Source organism: Ruditapes philippinarum, unplaced genomic scaffold, assembly GCF_026571515.1.
Source record: "Ruditapes philippinarum isolate M1 unplaced genomic scaffold, ASM2657151v2 ctg13953_1_1_1_1, whole genome shotgun sequence".
NCBI lineage: Eukaryota > Metazoa > Mollusca > Bivalvia > Venerida > Veneridae > Ruditapes > Ruditapes philippinarum.
This window is the reverse complement of record NW_026857792.1, coordinates 37695-46591: the sequence shown is the minus strand read 5'-3', so window position 1 is coordinate 46591 and position 8897 is coordinate 37695. Positions and strand designations below refer to the sequence as shown.

Genomic DNA, 8897 nt, shown 5'->3' with positions numbered 1-8897 from the left:
AATTTCTTTATTTTACAAATTTATCAAATTTCATTTTTTTCTACTGATATGTTTGTAATATTTCCTTTATTTTCTATTGAAAAAATGTGTTAAACCAATATGTATTTGTTTTTCTTATAATTCAGCTAGTTTTTATTTATTCCAATGTTTGAAAAAATTGTTCGCCAGAACTTTACCAAAATGTTTTGCCAAAAATATCGCCATAAACATATTTGCTGAAACTGGCAAATATGCAAATGAAGTTTGCCGCAGTGTTACCAAAAGCTTCTGGCGAACATCCGCAAACTTACTATGCAAATGAAGTTTGCTGCAAATTTGCCGCAAACTTTTGGCGAACATCTGCAAACTTTTACCATGCAAATGAGGTTTGCGGTAAATTTGCCGCAAACAGAAGCTACCTCCCCCTATAGTTTGCGGCAAGTTTGCCGCTAACCTCATGAGTTGCGGCAAATTTGCCGCAAACCTCATTTGCATGGTAAATAATTGCTGAAAGCAGTTTGCCGCAAACTCACCGCAATGTTTGCGGCAAATTTGCCGCAATGTTCACCAGAGAGCCCTTTTTTTGGTAAGGGCAGTGAAAGGCTATAACTGGAAGGAATTTTACACATCTTGCCTCAGAAACAAGTTTTTCTTTGAGATGATTTTTATGATATTTAAATAATGGTTAAAGATTACATTACTTTTACAATTGCAGTGATCATGGTGATAATATGAAATGAAACTCAATCAAGATAGAAACATTTTAATGCTGAACATTTATCTTTTTACCATTCCTGTTAATTTACAAGTCTATTTATAACAAATTTATCTTAACTGTTTTGAAACTACATGATGCCTGGTTGAAACTGTTTTGGGCAGCCATTTGCAGAAGATAAATTATCTTTGAATAATTAAGTTAATACAAAGTTACAAATGACAGGTTATTTATTTCTAATAAAGACAGGTTATTTATTTCTAACAAAGACAGATATTTTGTTTAACATTTTTTACACTGACATATTATCTTTGAAGTGTCTTCAACCTTAGTTTTTTATTAGAATACAAACATTCAGTCAGACAGTTTACACAAGACATGGAGCTTTAAGAAGCTTTAATTCAGTCAAAATCTGTAATGGACTGCCATGTCTCTACCACTATGTACTCCAAGACTGTGTATGACATTTCCTTTCAACTATGCCTGGTGGTATCACTGTTTGATTTCTAATCTGATGGTGAACACTCCAAAATAAATCAAGAGCCATGACAAGTACTCAAGACCAACCATGAAATCACATACCTGTATATAAAGAAAATTTATCATGAGTTGAAAGCAATAATAATTGGTCAGCTATAAAATTTCAATCATTTTCATATTGTCATGAATAGAAAATAATGTTAAAAGGAAAAAACACTTCTTGGTGTCCTAGTTTTTTGTAGATTTGCTTTGACAACTGATCTTTAAAAAAATGTGATAGTGACTAAGTTCTTTTAACCATTTACTGAACATGATTTAACTAAAAAATATGACCCATTTACTTGAGAAAAATACTTTAAACAGTATTTAAAACATGAATTAAACTACATATGCCATACTGTTTGTTTATTTAGCTACACTGTAATTATTACAAAAAAAAAACGAGAACATTATATGTTATACAATAATATTTATTTTTCATTAATGTAGTTTAAGTAGCTTTAAGTATATATTTCTTACCAAAACGATTTTACAGCAGAGCATGCATGTGTATTTACAATGGATACTGACGTCTTTCATCTCACCACTGTCCTCAGTCAAAATATCTACAGGAGCAAAATATTTCATTGAATTTTATGACAATTTAAATTGGTTATATACAGCTTGACTGTTTGTGCTTTATAAAGATAATAATTATAAATAAATAATATTTTCAGTTGGAAGAAAATATATTCAACTAAAAACACACTGATAATCATATTGAAACGTTTATCCGAAATATGCGCTGTCCGAAATTTCTAAACATTATATACTTCTGAGAGATAATCAGGTAGCGCTTATAGAAAATTGATAAAATCAAATTCACCAGTCTGGTGTCAGATGCGAATGATGTTGTATCAAAAAACAAATTTATTAGATTTACATGGAAATGAAAATATTACAACATTTATTGGGATAAACTGAATTTGAAATGACACACCCACCTGAAGATTATACGAAGTTGTCTTTCATTGACATTGATACTTGTTCACAAGATGAAACCATTTGCATCACGTTACAAAACAAAAAAACTCTGCCAATTTCCACATATCATTTGCTTTTCCATGTATAAGTTTTACTTTTCCACCAGCATACAAGTATTACCCAATATAGATAAGCAATGTTGTTGATATTTGTTTGTACCCGGAAGTGCAAAATATCGTGAAATCTCGCAAGTCACATGACGAGACTTACATACCCTATTGTGGCACTGTATCCATTATTTGATCTACCTGATTTCGTTTATATACCTTGGCTATATAAGGCCCACTTATTTATATGAAGAAAAAAACTCCGTTGCGCAACGACATTGCGCTGTAATATATCTCCGTTGCGCCGTGGATAAGTTCATTTTCACTCGTATAATCTTTCAAAACAATATTTAATTCAAATTCTTTTTTAATTCATATAACATACTTTTATTACACCACTTCAGTAATTCAGTTAATATCTTTAATGATTTACTACTTCAAACTACTATTCAAGACAAATGTTGTTTTCTTTATAAATTCCGTTGCGCCAAAAAACAAATCTCCGTTGCGCAGACAAAATGTCCATTTCGCCGGCAACAACATCAAAATTGCAGCTATTTGATATATGATTAAGGTTTTTATATCATTTTTTTTTATAAATTTATTTATTCAAATAACATTGGTGTTAATCAATTTCATATATTAGTACATACGCTGTGCCCATTTTCCAAAATTATCTCCGTTGCGCCATGAAATTTCCATTTCGCAAGGCATGTTTAACTCTTCAGTGCAATTAAACATATACAATTCATGAAACATCTTAAAAAACATACTTACTTAATAGTCTTAAACCATCATTTTTGATGCTAAAATATAGCATATTGACTTTAAAAAGGCGTTTTGCCGGTTTTTCATAAAAATAATCTCCGTTGCGCCATGATATTTCCATTTCGCCAGGCATATAACCATTCAGTGCAATTAAACATGTACAATTTTTAAAAATATTAAAGCACACATACTTAATAGTGGTAAAAAACGTTTTAGACAATTAAATAAAGCATATTGACCTTAAAAAAGGAATTGTGCCGGTTTTTCATAAAAAAAATTCTCCGTTGCGCCATGATATTTCCATTTCGCCAGGCATATAACCATTCAGTGCAATTAAACATGTACAATTTATAAAAAAAATTAAATCATACTTACTTAATAGTGGCAAAAAATCGTTTTAGACAATTAAATAAAGCATATTGACCTTAAAAAAGGAATTGTGCCAGTTTTTCTAAAAAAATTCTCCGTTGCGCCCGTTGCGTCCGTTGCGCCAAAAAATCTCCGTTGCGTATTTTAGTGGTACCCTGGATAAACCGTTTGGGTGGATTTTCGGAAAATAAACTAATTTCGCGAAAATAAGATCGCGGCTACGGAAATAAGATTTATTTTTGAAATAGTGCATTTATCTGTTGAAATAATAATGTAAGTTATATATTTTTGCATTCATTGAATGAATTTACAGCAGATAAATATTTCAAAACCAAAAATAAAATTTTTAAAAAGTGAAGTTTGAGCCGAAAATATGATCCACAGACACTTGGGGTTTGGAGCTCAAAACGCCTTTAAAATCCACATAAAATGCATATTTGTCAATCCCAGCACATGTACTGATCATATATATCAAAAAACTTAATTATAAGCCGTTTTGAAAAAAAAAAACACATTTCAACATCTATAATAATACACAAAATCCGCGCACCCCTACCGTCATAATCACCATGTATTTTATTCCATTTCCAATATTTTCACATAATCCTTAAGTCCATCGACACAGAAGTTATAATTCTTCACGATGATGGTCAATTTTAAACTTCAACGGTAATATAAACAACGCAACAGCCGAAATAAACATCAAGATTATCGCCGTTTTCCTCCAATTACAAAATCTTTCGATAAATTCAATGGACCAGACGGATATGAACGAAGCTATCGATTATGTGGCTCTCAAACTTAAAAGCGCTGCGCATTTTGCACACGGCAAAGCTGGAAACCGTTTTTAATTAAAAGCTAGGTCAATGTGACCTTGTCCTTTGACCCCTTGACCCCAAAATCAATAGGGGTCATCTGCTGGTCATGACCATAACAAGTTGAAGTTCCTAGGCATAAGAGTTCTTTAGTTATTGATCGGAAACCGTTATAACCTACAAGGTCTATGTGACCTTGTCCATTGACCCCTTGACCCCAAAATCAATAGGGATCATCTGCTGGTCATGACTCATCACCATACCAAGTTTAATTGAAGTTCCTAGGCATAAGCATTCTTTAGTTATTGATCGGAAACCGTTTTTACCTACAAGGTCAATGTGACTTTGACCTTTGACCCCTTGACCCCAAAATCAATAGGAGTCATCTGCTGGTCATGACCAATCACCATACCAAGTTTGAAGTTCCTAGGCATTACCTCCCTTGGCAGAATTGTAAGAGTCATTTTTCATTGACACGCCTATTGTATAACGCTAACATTTAGCGCGTCTTTACACTATGTTTGTATAACGCTAATGACGTCACGTCAAAATATATGCACGGCTTTGCAATACCATTTTTACGGAGTCGCAAAATCGGCACGGGTGTGTGATAAATAGAGAATACCATGCTAGTGTCTGATATTATAAAATTTATCAGGCAAGGCTAAGAAAAAAAAGAAGGGCGAGGCTGTGCCGAGCTCTCCTTTTTTTTCGTGCCGAGCCTGATAAATTTTATAATATTAGACACTTGTTTGGTATTCTTATTTATTTATCATGTTTTCAATTTCAATTGTTGTTTGAATTTTTTTATTTTTAATTGAAGCAAAAACCTATCCAGAACCTCTCGTGTTCAGACGGCGCGCAATAATATGTGAAATGCCAAATCAAAAAAAAAAGTCCCGAATGTTTTAGTTAATTGTAAGTGACGCGTTCATATTCAAAATTTCTATTCGATTCAAAGTTTATCAGTTAAATATTTCCAACCCAGTAGCAGGAAAATATATTCCATTCTTTTTATTTCATTTCGCAAATTTTGCATATTTTTTGATGAGGTGTCTGATAAAGCTTGGGTGACTGATAAAGCTAGGTTTATCAGGCATGCACTTTATCAACAGAAATCAATGTAATGACATGATAAATATATATAATCTAAACAGAGCTTTGTATACATGACCGTGACCATGCAATATATATAGAGAATAATAGGTTGGTGCCGTGGATGGAGAAAGTTTATCTGGCGAGGCGGAGGAATTTATTTGGGTGAGCCGAAGGCGAACCAATAAAATTCCGGAGCAGAGCCAGATAAACTTTCTCCATCTACGGCACCAATCTATTATTCTATTTTATCCTGTCACCGGTTTTTTTAAAAGAATTTTTATAGGCAAACTACCTTTAATCACACTATCGAAATGTTTCTATATAAACAAAGAAGGCCCGAAGCGTGCATTATTCTACAACAATGCACTCGCCGTTCTTATTTTTTATTTCCCCTGTGTATTTTTCAAAAAAACGAGGGCGCCATTTTGTTTGAAAAAGTGTAAATAAAAAAACAATTTTTTTCGAATTTCTTGTTGTGAAAACTATCTAGAATTGAAAGAAAATAGTCTAACTAAGAAAATGAATTCGAACACCAATATCTTTTATTCAGTCGTTAACGCTGTACAAAACGTTTAAAGTATTGTTTACGTGACGTCACAATGTAGCGCCAAACAGCACGTGCAAAACAATCAAATCAAGTACGCTATTTTAATGTCGCAAACGAGTTAAGTTTACCATTTATTATATACTTATAAATGAAATATTGAGAAATATTGATGAAATAAAATGCGTATTTTTCATTTTCAGTATTTTCACTGTAAAAATTTATTTTTTTCACTGCAGTGAAACATATTTTCCGGTATTTTCACTGGTGTCTTGCCGGACTATCTTTCTTTTAAATTCTGCCAGTACACAAAAATTTAAGGAAAAGTCTTTCAACTTTTATCGCAAAAAAAGAGTAAAATGTATATAATAAACAGAAAATTCAAGTTTTTTCTATAAATACATGATTTATTTTTCATCTTGTGGCATGAAAATTACCATATTTCACTCGTGGCTACCACCACTCATGAAATATTTATTTTCATACAACTCAATGAAAATAAATCATGTATTATAGAAAAAACTTGAATATCCTCTATTTATTATATACTTACAAATGAAATATTGAGAAATATTTGATGAAATAAAATGTGGTATTTTCATTTTCCGTATTTTCACTGTAAAAAATTTATTTTTCACTGCAGTGAAACATATTTTTCCGTATTTTCACTGGTGTCTTGCCGGGACTACTTTCTTTTAAATTTTGCCTGTACACAAAAATTTAAGGGAAAATCTTTCAAAATTTTAATGTCAAAAAAGAGAAATATGTAATGTTATATAATAAACAGAAAATTCAAGTTTTTTCTATAAATAACATTGATTTATTTTCATCTTGTGGCATGAAAATTACCATATTTCACTTCGTGGCTACCGCCACTCATGAAATATTTATTTTCATACCACTCGATTGGAAAATAAATCATGTATTTATAGAAAAAACTTGAATATCCTCTATTTTATTTCACTTTTAATAATTTTTATTTCGCTTGAAAAATTATAGAGTGAAATAAAAAAAACAAACAAAGTTTTATCAACGTTTTTCCAAAATTCGTTATTCTACACACCAGAAGATTTAACGACAGTTTTTATATTTTTTCTTTGAAAAGTAGTCCGTCAAACATGCATACCACGTGATCAAGTGCCGTAGATCAGTAAAATTATAACGGCACCTTGTTATCGGTCGAAATTGATACAAGTGACAGGATAAAAAGAATGTTTAGTAATGTCATCACATTGATTTCTATTGATGAGAACATGCCTGATAAAAGTTTAGCTTAATGCTTAATCGGTCACCTTTAGCTTCATCAGATATCTCCATCAATGCATATTGAAATAAATCGAAAGTAATTGTATATTTTACATGTTACTAGTTTAAAATGTTAAAACTGGTCAACTTTGAATCAAATAGAATTGATGAATATTAATGTCCCTTTTACATTAGACAAAAACATTTGGGATCCTCGCCATCCTCGCCTTCTTTTTTCTTTTAGCATTGCCTGATAAAGTTTGTAATATCAGAATGTTTTAAAATAGATACTAGGAATTGTATATTAAATTATACAACAAAAATATTTGTTATAAATAATTAAACTGACACTTAGCTCGCATTGAAAAAACCTAAATTGTCCGTAGTTGAAATTCACATATTAAGACAATGTTACTTATCTAGTTTTGTGAAAATTAACTGATTACTTTCAAATAATAATTACTTTTTCATAAGTTGAAAATATAGTGCTTGGTATGTTAAATTTTAATGTTAACAAACCTTTGTATAGAAGTATTTAATATAATTAAATAATTAAACGTGTTAATAAGAATTTTAAAAACACCATTATTTATTAATCATTTTTTTTATTCAGAATAGTTGAAAGGTTCATCACAAAACCGTCATATTTGGTCGTTTTTGGTAATCATTTACATCTTCATATTATTCAGCATTTCAGTTATGGACATCATCGGTCATTATTTAATTTTCAACGATAATCATTAAAGGCATCATTTCAGCATTCAGTTTTAGTTATTATCATTGCCTATATATCTTGATTCATTTTTCAAACGATAATCATTAAAAATCATCATTTTGCATTCCATTTATTATTTATCATTGCCATACCATTATCTTGATCATTTGCAGGATTAAGTGACCACCGTAATCATCGTGATCATTATGATACAATCGTTATCAGCGTGATCTTGAAATTACCGATATCATCAGTGACCTTTTGTAATCATTGTTATCATCAGGATTCATCGTTATAATCGTGCTCATTGTAATTCATCGACATCAATGTAAGACATTGTGATCATCATAATATCGTCATCATCGTGATTTGTAATCATCGTTATCACCATAATAATCATCGTAATCATTCGTGATCACCGTAATCACCATGATCATTGTAATCATCATAATCATCGTGAATCATCGTAATCATCATGATCATTGTAATCATCGTGATCATCATAATCATCGTAATCATCCATGATCATTGTAATTATCATTGTAATCATCGTGATCATCATAATCATCGTACTCATCATGAATCATTGTAATCATCATAATCATAAATGATCATTTGTTATCAATCGTGGATCCATAACATCGTCATATCGTTATAGTGAATAATTTGTAAGGTATGTGATCATTCATTTGATCTTTAATTCATCGTTTATCACCCCTAATTTATTGAAACATTTTTAATTCTTATCAATAAACATCAATCTTGTAAATCGTTTTACCATAAAAACATCGTGTCATTGTAAAACAGTGGGTTTTATCAAATTTTCATGAAAAGTGTTATATCAATTTTCATGTAATCATCATATATTGAAACCTCGTGGTCAAGACAAGTCATCATTTTAAACATCCTCAGCATTTAAAATGTTTATCACGTAATCATCGGATCATTTAAATTTGTGACATTTGTAAAATGGTCTTTTGTATATCCCATTAATTTTTATCTATAATCAAAAGTTATCATGGTCGTAAATTTCCGTTTTAGTCTCCAAATTTTTCATAAACATTATTTGTTATTATCATTTCCCCATGTCATCTCATAT

The 8897-nt window shown here is 30.8% G+C and overlaps 1 long non-coding RNA gene across 1 annotated transcript; it reads right to left on the bottom strand.

The window, feature by feature from the left end:
• Positions 1–726: 726 nt before the first annotated feature.
• Positions 727–2404, bottom strand: LOC132751078 (uncharacterized). Its single transcript, XR_009628640.1, has 3 exons — positions 2158–2404; positions 1694–1779; positions 727–1276 (listed from the first exon to the last, which is right to left on the bottom strand). It is a non-coding gene; the product is annotated as an uncharacterized LOC132751078 (long non-coding RNA).
• Positions 2405–8897: the final 6493 nt, after the last annotated feature.